The sequence below is a fragment of the Hemitrygon akajei genome, unplaced genomic scaffold, assembly GCF_048418815.1.
Source record: "Hemitrygon akajei unplaced genomic scaffold, sHemAka1.3 Scf000060, whole genome shotgun sequence".
NCBI classification, from domain to species: Eukaryota; Metazoa; Chordata; class Chondrichthyes; order Myliobatiformes; family Dasyatidae; genus Hemitrygon; species Hemitrygon akajei.
This window is the reverse complement of record NW_027331946.1, coordinates 1262882-1277559: the sequence shown is the minus strand read 5'-3', so window position 1 is coordinate 1277559 and position 14678 is coordinate 1262882. Positions and strand designations below refer to the sequence as shown.

Below are 14678 nucleotides of genomic sequence, written 5' to 3'. Positions count from 1 at the left end.
GAAGTTGTTCAGCTGGTTCGCTTTCCCCACATCTCCACTTATGTTTGCCCCCCGCTTTGCACCGCATCCGGTGATGATCTTCATCCCATCCCACACCTCCTTCATGCTTTTGTTCATTGACAGCACACACGCGGGGGGTGGTGGTGTGGGGAACTATTTCTGAACTGTATTGTTTAATGTTTATTGGTCAATGATTTGAAGACCAGTGGGCATGTGAGGCAATTGCTATTTCTACCCTGAATGCCGTTCTCACCTGGGACACTTCCTGCATGGGTGGTGGGAACAACCAGTTCGAGTGGTTAGCGCGAAATTGGTCAGGTCCTCCAGGAGAATTAACCTGCCGAGCTGTAGGAACGGGACAGTGGGAACGTTGTGCAAGATTAGTTTGTGTAATAAGGACATACTTCTCTAAAAGCAATGGCACTGCATTCCAAGCACACAGAGCTGGCAGAGCACAGCTCCTCCCAGTGTTTGTACAGGCCAGTGCAAGACAAGAATACAACGACAGAGATTGATCAGAATATAACACTAATGACACAGAGCTGGATAATCACAGTTTTGTGCTGTACCTCTGATATATGAACCTCACCTGCTCTGTACTGTTGGGGCACCGAAATGGAGGAACACAGACCCCAATGAACGCAACACCGCTCTGTGAAGACTCATATTTCCAGCACAAATCATTTTTTATAGCGACAAAGACGTGAAGAGCCCCACGTTTCACTGTGAATTCACTGCCGCCCATGCCCAGCCCGCTGAGTACACAAACGAACTACAACACTGCAAGAACACAGACCTGTGCCAACCAGCTCTGGACTGCGTGGACACTGACCAGTGTAGTTCCAGCACGGAACAGCAAGGAGTTGGATAATCAGAAAGCAAACTCTGCTGCAGCTCAGCGTGTTGAGGAAGAGGAGGGTGTAACCATCATATAAGCATACGTGCCTGTACAAGAACATGCAGCAGCTGATTGCGTGGACAATGTACTTTACAATATCCAGATTTTCAAAGGCAGGACACAGACGAGTACAACTCGGAACACTGTGAAGTGACCACGATGAACTTTGCACACACAGCACTGTGTTCCACCCTGTGCAACACTGACATTGGAATTCACCGACAGCATCAATCACCTCCCTCCCTCTGGGCAGCTTTCGAGAGTTGATAAGGGGGGACCTTGAGATGTTATGCGCTTCAATTTCCAAATGTTTTTGAAATGCTAGCAGAAGAGAAATAAATAAATGTAGCCAGGTTTTGAAATTATAAGAACACCAGAGTAGTTTGCAGTTCGGCTATAATTACCGAAATATCGACTGGAATTGTTAGTGTAGAGGCTACGGGGAGCAGTATTTGTTGGCAGTGTCCTGGAAAGGTTTTCCAGCACTTATAACCCGTCATATTTCAGTTTGTGCAGATTTATGATGTCATCTAAAACTCAGATTAACATCTACGGGTGTATACTGGAGAATATCGGACAGATTGCATCATGATCTGCTACGGAAACACAAATCTCTTACACCGGCTGAACTGCCCGCTCCGTTTTACCATGGTGATACCCATGTCCCTTTCTCCTCCTAGTAGGATAAAACCCTAAAGAGCAGCCAGTGTTACACACGCCATGGTCGAACTTATCTTTCACAGCCCCACAACCTCCATGTTGAAAATTGACACATTTAATCTTGTCCTCAGTCCGAGGGTGATCGTTAGCTCGTTTCTCTTCCAACAGAGTCCGTTTCACTGGACGAGTCTATGTTTATGTTTCAGACCTTGGAACAACACCTGTCACGTGACGTACACTGACAAAAACGGGTTATACATTACCAAATGCCCATGGCCGATCCAGGGAATGGAATAAACTGGAGACATTAGATTCATGCTGTAATGGCAGGTGAACCACGTCTGAAAATGTGCGAGTGCTCTTCGAAGTTGAACTGCAATTGTCGAACGAGGCCGTGCTGTAAAAGCAGATGAAATACTGGCAAATGGTCATCGACGGACAGACAGGGGTCACCATTGAGGTCATTACCTTCCATTGACAAAGAATGATGACGGGGTTCTTGTTTGCTGATGTAGAGAAAGGCAAGGACATGGGATTTCAAACATGAATGAGGGTAGGGAACGGGTACAGTAATGTGCATTTGAACACATTCCGATGACCTGCCGTCACGAACCGAAATGGTCATGATGCAGTGACGTATAATTATGGTCTCTTTAGAGTATCATAAAGTTTGAATTTGACTGCAGTGAAACCGCTGCAGAAGGGTTTCACCAGGATGTTGCCAAACATGAAACGTTTCAGATATCAGAGGAGAATCTAACGTTCAATTCTTGAAACGGAGGAGGAAGCGGTGTTTCATAAGGAAGTTTAAGAAATATTAGAGAAATGCTGGTGTTCAATAGTGATAACTACTTCTCCATATCAGCTGCATCTACTATGAAGGCATAGGTTTATCGGATCTGTAAGTTTTGGCATTCGTTAACGGAAGGTGTTGAGTGTCTTCAGATGTAGGCATTTGATGCAGAGATTTCGTTACCACTCTGGGACCCATGCTACTGGTAAAGCTCATTCCACTGACCTTCGATCCATGTTCCCCGCCTGCGGCGTTCTCCACTGGCATCGCGAGTCAGAGCGAAGAGGACACCTGATCATCCACCTGACCGGCTGGCAAGTATCGGGAATGATCTGCGACGTCTTTTGTTTTTACACCGGCCGAACTGCCCTCTCGCTGCTTCCATGGCGATGCCGTGTCCCTTTCTCGCATCTGATTGAGCCACGCTGAGTAGGAATATCCATCCCTAAGTAGGAATCTCCATTCCTGAGTAAGAGTCTTCATCCTTGAATAAGAACATTCATCTCTGAGTAATTATCAACTCTCTCTCTCTCTCTCTCTCTCTCTCTCTCTCTCCTCTCTCCTCTCTCTCTCTCTCTCTCTCTCTCTCTCTCTATCTACACACACACACATACATACATATAACATACACATAGACGCGCGCACACACACACACACACACACACACACACACACACACACACACACACACACACACACACACACACACACACACACACACACATATTTCCACTCCTTGCTTCGTGTCTCGTTCTTTGCTAATTTGTAGATCAGGTCTTTCTGGTCTGCATAACTCTGTCTGTCTGTCTATCTATCCGTCTGTCCGGCTGCCTGTAATCTGCTGTCTGTTTTTGTCCCTCTAACTATATGCTGCTGTGTCAGATATTGCGAATTTGATCGAGTGGAATTCACAAGGTGATTATCAATGAGACGCACGTGTGGCGTTTGGGAAACTATTTTTTTTCTCAGTCTTACTGAACCGATCTACCAAGGCAGACTGACTGTCATGGTCCATTAGCCAGCGGGTCGGTGACTAACAATCTCTCAGATTTAACAACATTGATGATATATTATTGGAGGGACCTCGAGTGCAAAAGGAATGTGAAGGTTCACATGATCTGGCTGAGAAAATGAAGCACTGCGAGCGGATAAACAACTATAATGAAAATTCAAATGTTCAGCCGTAATCTGGTGTCTGGACAGACAGAGAAACAACGTACAGAGAAAGATTCAAGAGAAGATGCAGATTAACATCAAATACCCTTCAGAGCTTCAGCGTCATTTTTCCAACATAACAAAGACTGCCAGCCAAGTCTCGACACTACATTCCACCGGAGAATGGTTAGATTCCGCGGTTCCTTCAAGAATCAGACTGCAATTGCCCCTGTCACCTTCGCTCATGGAAAGTCTGTAGTTAAAGTTCGCCTATTGAGTTCTGAGTGCTCACTTGTTCTCCACCATCCATAGCTCTCATCCGCATGATCATAAGGCTCCCCATCTCCCCATCTCACCATCCGGTAGAGTAGCAACACCTCCCGCACCGTACCAGACGTGATGCAGTCTGTCAGAATGCTGTCCAGAAGTTGTTTGAGTCTATTCGTTAATCTCCTAATGAAGTGCTGTATAGCCGCTGTCTTGCCTTCTTTATAACTGCATCGATATGTCGGGAGAAGGTTAAGTCCTCAGAGATCTTAACACCCAGGAACCTGAAACGGCTCACTCTCTCCACTTCTGATCCCTCTATGAGGATTGGTATCTCTCTCCTTCCTGAAGTCCACAATAAGCTCTTTCGTCTTACTGACGTTCAGTGCAAGGTTGTTGCTGCGACACCACTCAACTAGTTGTCATACCTCGTCCCTGTTCGCCCTCTCGTCTTCATCTGAGATTCGACCAACAATGTTTGCATTATCAGTAAATTTATAGGTGGTATTTGATGTGCACATTTGTTGACTCGATATGCACACGGATGTAAGGAAGATCGAGGGATATGGACAGGGTAGGAAGGAGGGATTAGAGTTTGAGTACATTTGATTTGCTTTTTAGCTGGAATGACAATACATTGTGGGCCGAACGGCCTTTTCACGGGCTGTATATTTTTAGGTTCTATGCACAATGATATCTGTAATTTTCTTCTAGATTTTCTTTCCATATGGAAAAAAAACACGCGTTTGCAGCTCTGGGCTCTAGTGGCGCAATCGGTTAGCGCGCGGTACTTATATGGCAGTACACGGCGGAGAAATGCCGAGGCTGTGAGTTCGAGCCTCACCTAGAGCACTCGTGATTTTTAATGCTTGCAGTGTCCGGGTGACTAGGCGTCTGTCAAGCTGAGCATTCCACTGGAATGTTACATTTGATTTTGTGCCTCTGAGACACCCCGCTTATTATTGTAATTAACTTCTAATCGATGCACCTTTGATTTTGATCTGAGCAGGAGAGTGTGAGTTTACACCCAGGGCTGTGTGCTCAGTCCACTGTTGATCACTCTGCTGACCCACGACTGTGCTGCAACACACAGCTCGAATCACATAATCAAGTTCGCCGATGACACGACCGTGGTGGTTCTCGTCAGCAAGAATGAGTCAGCCTACAGAGAGGAAGTGCAGCGGCTAACGGACTGGTGCAGAGCCAACAACCTATCTCTGAGTGTGAACAAAACAAAAGAGATGGTTGTTGACTTCAGGAGGGCACGGAGCGACCACTCCCCGCTGAACATCAACGGCTCCTCGGTAGAGATCGTTAACAGCACTAAATTTCTTGGTGTTCATCTGGCGGAGAATCTTACCTCGTCCCTCAACACCACCTCCATAGTAAAGAAAGCCCAGCAGCGTCTCTACTTTCTGCGAAGGCTGAGGAAAGTCCATCTCCCACTCCATCCTCACCACATTCTACAGTGGTTGTATTGAGAGCATCCTGAGCATCTGAATCACTGCCTGGTTCGGAAATTGCACCATCTCGGATCGCAAGACCCTGCAGCGGATAGTGGAATCAGCTGAGAAGATCATCGGGGTCTCTCTTCCCGCCATTACGGACACTTACACCACACGCTGCATCCGCAAAGCAAACAACATTATGAAGGACCCCACGCACCCCTCATACAAACTCATCTCCCTCCTGCCATCTGGGTAAAGGCAGCGAAGCATGCGGTCTATCATGATCCGACTGTGTAACAGTTTCTTCCCCCAAGCCATCAGACTCCTCTATATCCGGAGCCTGGATTGACACCAACATACTGCCCTCTACTGTGTCTACTTTCTTGTTTATTATTTATTGTAATGTCAGCACTGTTTTGTGCACTTTTTGCAGTACTGGGTAGGACTGTAGTTTAGTTGTAGTTTTTGTGTTGTTTTTACGTAGTTCAGTCTAGATTTGTACTGTGTCATGTAACACCATGGTCTTGGAAAACGCTGTCTTGTTTTTATTGTGTACTGTACAGCAGTTATGGTCGAAATAACAATAAAAAGTCACTTGACTTCACTTGACAATATAGATATTAATTTAACAAACACGCCCGGATGCCCCATCTAAACCACTTGCGCTGACGATTGCCTTCTGCGAGAAAGTATCTTTACAAGATAGCTGACTCCAGCCATCTTCAACACTCTTCAGCGATTTTGTATCTGGTGTCAGTGATGACATAAGCAGAACACGTGACGGGCATCGGCAGCTCATACGACCATCCACCACCTGCTCCCATGGCCCCACGTGACCCTGAGTTGTGGAGGGTGCTCTGGAAGTGCTACATCTCGGCTGGCGGTGGGAAGACGCAACTTATACTTCCTTCGGTAGAGTCGTATTTTGTTAAACTCTATCAAGTCAGCTCTCAACCAGCTAATCTCCAAAGAGAATGTCCGGAATGTCTTATCCAGGCAGCCTCATGGTACACATCCTTTGCACCCTCTATAAAGTTTTCACATCCTTTCGATACTGAGGTGCTCAGAACCGAGCACAATATTCCAAAAGTGATCGGACAAGTCTTTTAGAGTTACAATACATCGCGGCGCTTTAACTCAAGCCCCTGACTAATGAAGGCAAAACCCAATACACCTCCTTAACAAACTTATCAAGAAACCAACCTATCTGGGCAAAGAGGCTTTGAGGAATCTTTGGATGTGGACCTTATCATCCCTCTTTTCTGCTACACTGCTGACAATGTTGCTATTAACCCTGTATTCTGCCATCACGTTCGTTCTTCTAAAGTGAATCATTTCACACTTTTTCAGGTTGAACTCCATCTGTGTCACATCACAGAATTCAATCCGGCTCGGGAAGCATAACCTGCTCCTCACAAAGCCATGCTGACTCCCTAATCAGGATACGCTTCTTCTAATTCTTCTAAATCCCGCCAAAAAAAGAAACTGGGATTCCCCACCTCCCCCCCGCCCCCCCCCCCCCCCGATTTCCCGGCCGCCGCTGGCTCCATGCGTCAGCCAATCGGATGTCAGATAAATGTCTAACCTTCCATCCCCTTCGTTCGACACGGCCGGCCTCAGGGCTTCACCAACTCGCATTGTCTCTGTAGGGGCTACCTCTCCTTCCTCTCTCCGGAGCAGAGAAAACAAGAGCCTGCCATTACCCCTCTGGCAATCTGGATGGTCGCACACCCTCCGGTAAAAGCCTGCCATCTCCCGGGAAGCTGAATGCGAGACGAAGATCCGAAACTCGACTTCTACCCCTCATGTGCCCGAAAGGGTTTCGAAGCCTCTCTGTACACGTGCCCTCTCCTCCCGCTCCCTCAGCGCCTGAGACAGAAGCCTGCGGTATCTCCGAGGGGTCACACACTCGGTTCGGGTATTTTGGACCGGGAAGTGAGGCTGAGCACCGGCGGGTCTCCATATCGCAGAGAGGTAATTGAGATTCCGATGTCAACGTTTAAGAGATGAATGGATAAGTACTGGGTGTTTGGGTGGCCGCGGTCCGGGTGCAGTTGATGGGAGTAGGCAGTTTAAATAATTCCTGACGGACCTGACGGTCTGTAGACCCTGTTTCTGTGCAGTGGTTTCCTCTGGCGGTGCAGTCAATAGTTCAGCGATTTGCTTACGTCGTCACCCCTAATTCCATTAACTTTCCAGCTGTTGCCCTGTGGTCAGATTAAATCGGTTATTTCCCTCAGCCTGTTTCTCGGAACACTGTAACTGCAGAGTCCAAATATAGTTGTAAAGTGCACCGGTTGAGAGAGGAGTAGGCAAGCGGACCCGAGGTATTCCCAGTTGTGTCTGAGCCTGGAGGATTTAGGTGAGGGGGTACGGAGATCTCGGAGGGTTAGGGAACTCCCAGATAAATTGACCTATGTAGCGCCTGAGGGACAGGGCGTCAGGTTTACTGTTTGGGGAGCAATGTCACTGTTTGCGCTTGGGTTAGAGATTGTGTTGTCAGGAAGAGTGGTCGAGTTATTTAACAGTCCTGAGGACATGAATTTTATTTGGTGCGGGAAGAGTGTAAAGGGCTTTTTTTTATTTTTCTTTGTTACAGCGTATGTTAATCAAAATAGCTTCTTAGTTTTGTTAAAAGTAGGAATGCTTCTTTGTTGTGAGAGAGTACTGGAAGCTCGTTTAGGTTAAAATTTACTGATAACGAGAATTGTATTCATTTGTTAACCAATTGGGATTAATATTGTTCTTTCTTCTGGGTCTGTAAGCTAGTGTTGGCGGGCTTTTGGGGAGTCGGCGCGAGGGATGAGAAAGAGAGGACGCGATGCTGTAAACTGGGCGACGGAACGGACCCCGAGCGGGTTTCCCAGGCCAGGAGGTTTGGCGAGGAGAGGAGGAGAAGAAGACAGACGTGCCGGGGGGAGGGGATTTGGTTGATCACTGCGGGTGGTCCTGAGCTGCGAGTCGAGGAGGTCTGAGGGGATCGAATGGTGGGCAGAAGACTTCGCTCATTGAGCTCCAAAGGTTGTGCACGAAGTGGTTTGGACTTTGATAAATTGGTGCCTTTTCTTTATTTTCTTTTCCTTCTTATATACTGCATCTTTATTAATCACTTAGTTTTAGTAATCTCTATGAAGTGTAATCATTTAATCGCACATGGCGTACTATCTGTTAATTGGCGGGTTTGGGGACATCACACAGCATTCAAACAAGCTTATTATTCAGTTTGGTGGGGCCGAAGGCTGCTCCCCCAGACGGAAGCGAGCTGAGCGAGCCTGAGGCAAGCCAGGGGGTTACATGTGAAATGTTTAAGGGAATCATGAGAAGAATCGTCTTCACCCAGTGAGTTGTCGGAGTGTAGACAGTGCTACCAACGCAAACGGTAATTGAGATTTCACTTTCAACGTTTAAGAGATGATTGGGGAAGTACACGGATGAGAGGGATATGGATGGCCACGGTCCGGGTGAGGTCGATGGGACTAGGCAGTTTACATAATACCTTGCGGACCTGACGGACTGAAGACCCTGTTTCTGTGCAGTGATTTCCTGTGGCTGTCTGTCTATATGTCTGGATTACAACGTCAGTGTCTCGCAACACCGACCAATCTAGAAAGTCGTTGATGCTGTTCGATCCCTCTGTCCTCGCACACACTGAAGCATGGAGACTGAGTAAAATGGATGGTTACAGCATGAGGAGATAGATGTGAGATGATAAAGGGAGTATCACACTGCATGAATATACCTTCAGTAACGCGGTAGAGACAATAGTTCAGGTCTGGAGGTGGGTGTGAAAGTGGTCCCAGTACAGGGAACAAATCTGTTGCTTCGGCTGTGGTAATGGGAATCATTCGCCCCGATACTATACAACAAAGGGTTCATTTAGCCCGAATCCTATCCTTGGACAGAAATTTAAGGTCAGAAGCCTTGGCAGCCTTTGGAGGCTTGAAGTTGTGGAGACGTCATGTTTTAATTGTGTTGAATATTAACTCGGGGGACACATTACTTTCGGCGTCTCTTTGTCCTGGAGTCGAAAGGCTTTATTAAATGTTGCATGATTGCCATTACAGATGTTTGTTAACTGTTGAACAAATAAGACCATGCCATTTTCTGCGATATTTTGAAAATATGAATGCATTGCAGATTTAAAATACAGCATGCGGTTTGGACATAAGTGATGTCAATTAAAAGAAAGAGAGAAAGATTATGGCCATGAATGGCTTTATGTCAGTTGTGTGTTTCTTTAGTTTGTGTTGGGGGGATGATTGAATTAATCTTCTTTTTCACCATACTCGTGACAAAAACAATTGTGTCACCTTGCGAGAAGTGATTTCTAGGAACTGATGCGAAATTCGAAGGCTGCATATCTTTCCGAAATTCTATGAAGTGCTGATGAATGCTCGCCTCAGCTCTGCACATCTCACGCTCTCATCTCTTCTACAGAATACGTGCTCAGGCCTTTTGCTTTGGAAGTTGTTTGTTCTGTATTCTCCAATTGCCTACGATGGTTTTGAAGGGAGACAAGTGTGTGCACGGGTGTTTGCTTTGCCCTCGCTGTATTTTTAGTTTGTGTAGTCTTGTGTGTTTCATTTATTATTAATTCAGAGTGAGACTCGGATTTCACACTGGCCATGTGGATTCAGGGTTAAATGGATCGAAGCTTGAGCGTATCTACACCCGATACGATGAAACCACGATTTCGAAGTATTGGGAATTGAATTGGGAATTTGGAATTGTCATTCAGGAAGGATGGTTATTTTAATAAGCACCAGAAGCTGCTCTGAACACTATTAAATGCTGGTTTTAAGTTGTAGGTCTCCATTGGAAAAGATTGTTTTGAGGTCATTGTAGCATCTGCCCCGTAACATGTAAATGACAGGTCAGCTTAGATAACGTGGCAGTGTAATCAATAGCTCAGCGATTTTCTTACGTCATCAGCCCTAACTCCATAAACTATCCAGCTGCTGCTGTGTGATCAGATTAAATCGATTATTTCCCTGAGCCCTATTTCTCGGAACACTGTAACTGCTGAGTCCAAAAGTTGTAAATGTCCCAAAATGTCCATCCTCTTAGCGGGACGCGGCCGCCTGCTGTCTTCCAGCCAGAATTCACTCTATCTACTACATCACCTGCCTTCTGTTAGGAAGTCAATTCTGACTCAACGAAGGATTACCTAGATCCCATGCCCCCTGACTCTCGGAATTAATACACCTACATCGACTATTCAGATAACTCAACCTGGCTCATATAGGACAACACACCTCTCAAAGAGCCACGTTATCTCTCCGTAGCCAAACTACGTTTCTCCAAATACTCATAAATTCCATCTTTAATAATCCTCTATAATAGTTTACCCAATACTGATGAAAGATTCACTGGTCTATCATTCCAATGAGTATCCTATTATCTTGCTTCAACAAATGAATAACATTTGCCACCTTCTAATCTTCTTGTTCCACTTGCGTAGCCACGGAAAACACAAATATCCTGTCCAGAAGCTCAGCAATGTCTTCGCTTCCCTTTCCAAATCAGCTGGACAATAATCCTTCCAGCACCGGGAAATCATCTATTATAATATTCTCCTTGAAAGCTTGAAAGTTTTCAGCGCATCCTCTTTCTTAGCCTCGGCATGTTTTACCATAACTACCTTTTTGCGCTGTGTTCACTTTCATCCGTCTCTTCAGTAAGAAGATTTACTGCCTTCTTGGACTCCAGATACGTTTTCCTCTTTTACTTCCGATCTACCCACACTCTCCAGTCATCCTTCTGTTCTTCACAGTGCAACTCGCCAAGGACTTCTCAAGTCCCTGTCTAATTTTTCTAAGTCCATTATTAAATTCTCTCCTGTGTGTATTGTGACCTTCCGTAACCCTACCTAATCCTTTCTCCCTAAACCTTAAGTACTTTTCTTTCTTCCTCTTGACGAGTTGTTACAACTTTATTGTCACCCAGGGTTACATTATGCTATTATCCTTTCCCTGCGACAATGAGACAAGCCCTTACTGAACCCCACGTCAGTACTCCCTAAGCAATCTCTACATATCTGTCGTGCATTTCCCTGAGTGCATCATCTCCCAATGTACCTTCCCAAGTTCTTGACAGGAAGCACCATAAATCGCCGACTTTCAATTAAACACATTCAATGCTCCCTGGTCCTATCTCTGTGCAAGGTAAATGGAGGGCAGATCTGCCCTATTGCTCTGAAATGCTGACCCACCGAGAGATCTGTCACCTGATACGTTTCCTTTTCTAATATTAGTTCCGGTATGGATTGTTCGCTAGTCCGCCTGTCTACATATAATGACATGAATCCTTCCTGGACACAACTGAGAAATAATGTCATCTCTAGACTTTTTACTCTGGGGAGGTACCAGAGAACATTGTGGACGTTTCTGTTACCCGTGTCAATAACATGGCCAATGTCCAATATCCGCTTACCAATCGGTTCTTCACCGTTCCCGTTGCATTTATTTGGTTGATCTGCATAGAATACTCCCAATCGGGTGATCGCGTTTTTCGTGTTTCTGTGTTAGACTCGCCATCTATTAATAAGCAAATGCTCCACGTTGTCCTTCTTTTCTGCAGCTGCGATACTAACCCTGATACCATCGCACTCCCTTTACACTCTGTTACCTGACCCTGTCCATTTTGAAACATTTAAACCCCGGAAAGTCCTGCAGCCATCCCTGCCCTTGTGACAGTCGAGTGTCTGTGATAGTTTGGAACATACTTCAACCAAAGTGACAACCACGCCAGCAGCATTGCGCGTTTGTATTGCTATCGACCTGACCTGTATGAAGTCAGCAATCTTCCACCAATTCTGTAATTTCCGGATGACCAGGCATATGATTGATTGAGTTTACGACATGTTTGCCAAACCTGTTCATTGTAAAACGGGTTTATTTGAAAACTCCGTGGAAACGCTATTAGACGCGGGCATTATGTAAACAGATGGCCATTTAATGTAAACACATATTTCATTCCATTCCTCAGCTCTTCTCTGAAGTTCCTCTGTGTCAGTGTATAGATACAAGTATTGGTACACATGCTGAGCATTTGCAGCATGAACCCAAATTGCTGTAGGATGTATACCGGGGAACTCAAATACCTGTCCTCGTAAAAATAGTTTTGCTTCTGCCATTTCAGGGTATAGGCGACAGAGGGCATCCAAAATAATATGAAATTAGCTGATATCGAAAACAGCAAAATCATCGATTTTCTGCGATTTTCCACCTCGGCATCTTTCTGATTGTCGCTGCTATGCCGAAGCTTTCTGCGGACTCTATTTGCCACAACGATATGTCTTACAGTTAACCCATTAAACACCAGGATTAAGCCGATTGGTAGCAATGGTGTTAAAATACTGTCCAGTAATTGGTATCCTCTCCACACGGGTGAAGTAGCGTATTCAGATGTGGCGGTGCACCGCCAGGGCGTGTTATCAATGATGACGTAAGGTTCAAGGGCAAAATAAACCGGGGCACATCTCCCGCAGCTCACTATAACCACGGTCACGATAACCACCGTTGCTGTTCTCTCGGTGCAGTATCGCTCCCGCAGCTTTCGGCAACATATTGCGATGAAACGATCGAAGGTAAAACTGACCGTGAACCAAACAGAACAGTCCGTCGCTACGATCCCGAATACAAGTGTCAGAGCGCACACAGGAGTGATGAGCAAGGATCTGGAATAAATGTAGATATTGTTGGTCTGTTCCACTAAAGCAGAAACGATAACTACCATCAGATCCGCTGTTGCCATTCCAACAAGGTAACGGGTGATGCATTTGGAGAGTCCGCATTTTCCCCGAGATAGGATCACAATCGCCGTTAAATTAACTACAAGGAATTTGAAAAAAAAGACATTAGAAATATGAATAGAATAAATGTAGATATTGTTTGGTCTGTTCCACTAAAGCAACAACGAAAACCACCATCAGAACCGCAGTTACCATTCCAACCAGTAACGGGTGATGCATTTTCCCCGAGAGATGATCACAATCGCCGATAAATAAACTGCAAAAAAAAAAATTTGAAAAGGAAATAGAAATCTGGTCAGCAACAACTCTTTCTGAATGCACCCATTCTTCCAATGCTATGCAGAGTAGGGTTTGTTTGGAAATGGAAAACGGAAATCCAGTGTGTACGGTTTCAGTAGCTGCACTTTGGCGGGAGGACAATGACGCATTGTAATGGTAGTGGATTGGCGAAACTCCGACAGTTGACAGCGAGGAAATGAATTCCACGACTCAAGTACTGACACCAGTTACTGGTATCTCCCCAGTAACCGACACCATTTCCATTATTAGAGGTAAAAGTGCTGATAGGTTTGTTTGTAGCGATGACACGGTGGAATGAAGGAGATAATGCAAGAGTTTTCATTTCCTTATTTGCAGAACAGATCTACGTGTCGGAAATAGACTGGACTGTCATTTGAATAAACTTACCACGTTGTTATAATGTCGAGTTGTCTGCACTGATAGAAACTCGGACCTGGAAAAGCAGACACCTGCGTCACTTCATAAAGCCTAGCGAAGTGAAATTATGAAACATTGACAATATTGGCACCGACTTAATTGACAAAGAAAAATTTGCAATCGAAGTATGGAAAATGTACATAAAACAATCAGAACCCTGAACCCTCCACTCTGGAATCGTTTCAGCCAGTGGTAGCATCTGTGCTTAGTAACAGTGCGGATACCGCAGCAGAGTAACGACGGCACCATACATAAATTGACCAGCTCCGGCATCTTACCGGGGACACCAACCACTACAAGTGTGGGATAGAAAATGGCCGCGATGTAGTAAATCGTCGGATATCGCATATTCCGTCAGAATCAGCGTTCAGTTGTGCGGAGCGTTTCAGCTGCTCAGATGGACTGGTGATCGGTTTAGCAGACTTTTATTGAGGTGAGAGCAATTCCACTGAGGCAATTAGAGCTGCTATCACGTCAGGGACATTACTGACAACCAACTGCACAAACTCTTACGTTAAACTACTTTTATCACCGTTCCCGTGTCATTAATTTGACTCCTCAAGGGATATTGCAATCTAACTATTTTAAAACAAAATATGACGTGAATTTTCCATGTTATTTTTCATGATACATGGCTTCAGCTATTTAAATAGGACAGTTTTATATCTATGTAGGTTTCAAAGTAGGCATTCATCTTGAAGTCGATTTATTTTGTAACATTTGACGGAGCACATTGGCTTCTGAAATTGAGGGAAGGAGTTTGTTTTGGCAGGTGAAATGGAGAACACTTCTTTATTAAAGGGGAATATTCGTTTATTATTTTCTTTGGTTCGTTCCAGTCATTCCGGGCGGTTTGAGTGATGGAAATCACAGTGACAGCTGACATGTATTACAATAAAATACACTACAAATATTCCTGCGAACACTGTAGAAGATCCACAGCGATATTCCAGAGACCTGTCGTCAGAAAGGGAACGAGTCCTCGGG

The 14678-nt window shown here is 45.2% G+C and overlaps 1 non-coding gene across 1 annotated transcript; it reads left to right on the top strand.

Moving 5' to 3' along the window:
• Positions 1-4531: 4531 nt before the first annotated feature.
• On the top strand, positions 4532-4625 carry trnai-uau (transfer RNA isoleucine (anticodon UAU)). The gene is made up of 2 exons: positions 4532-4569; positions 4590-4625. It is a non-coding gene; the product is annotated as a tRNA-Ile (tRNA).
• The last annotated feature ends 10053 nt before the right edge of the window (positions 4626-14678 follow it).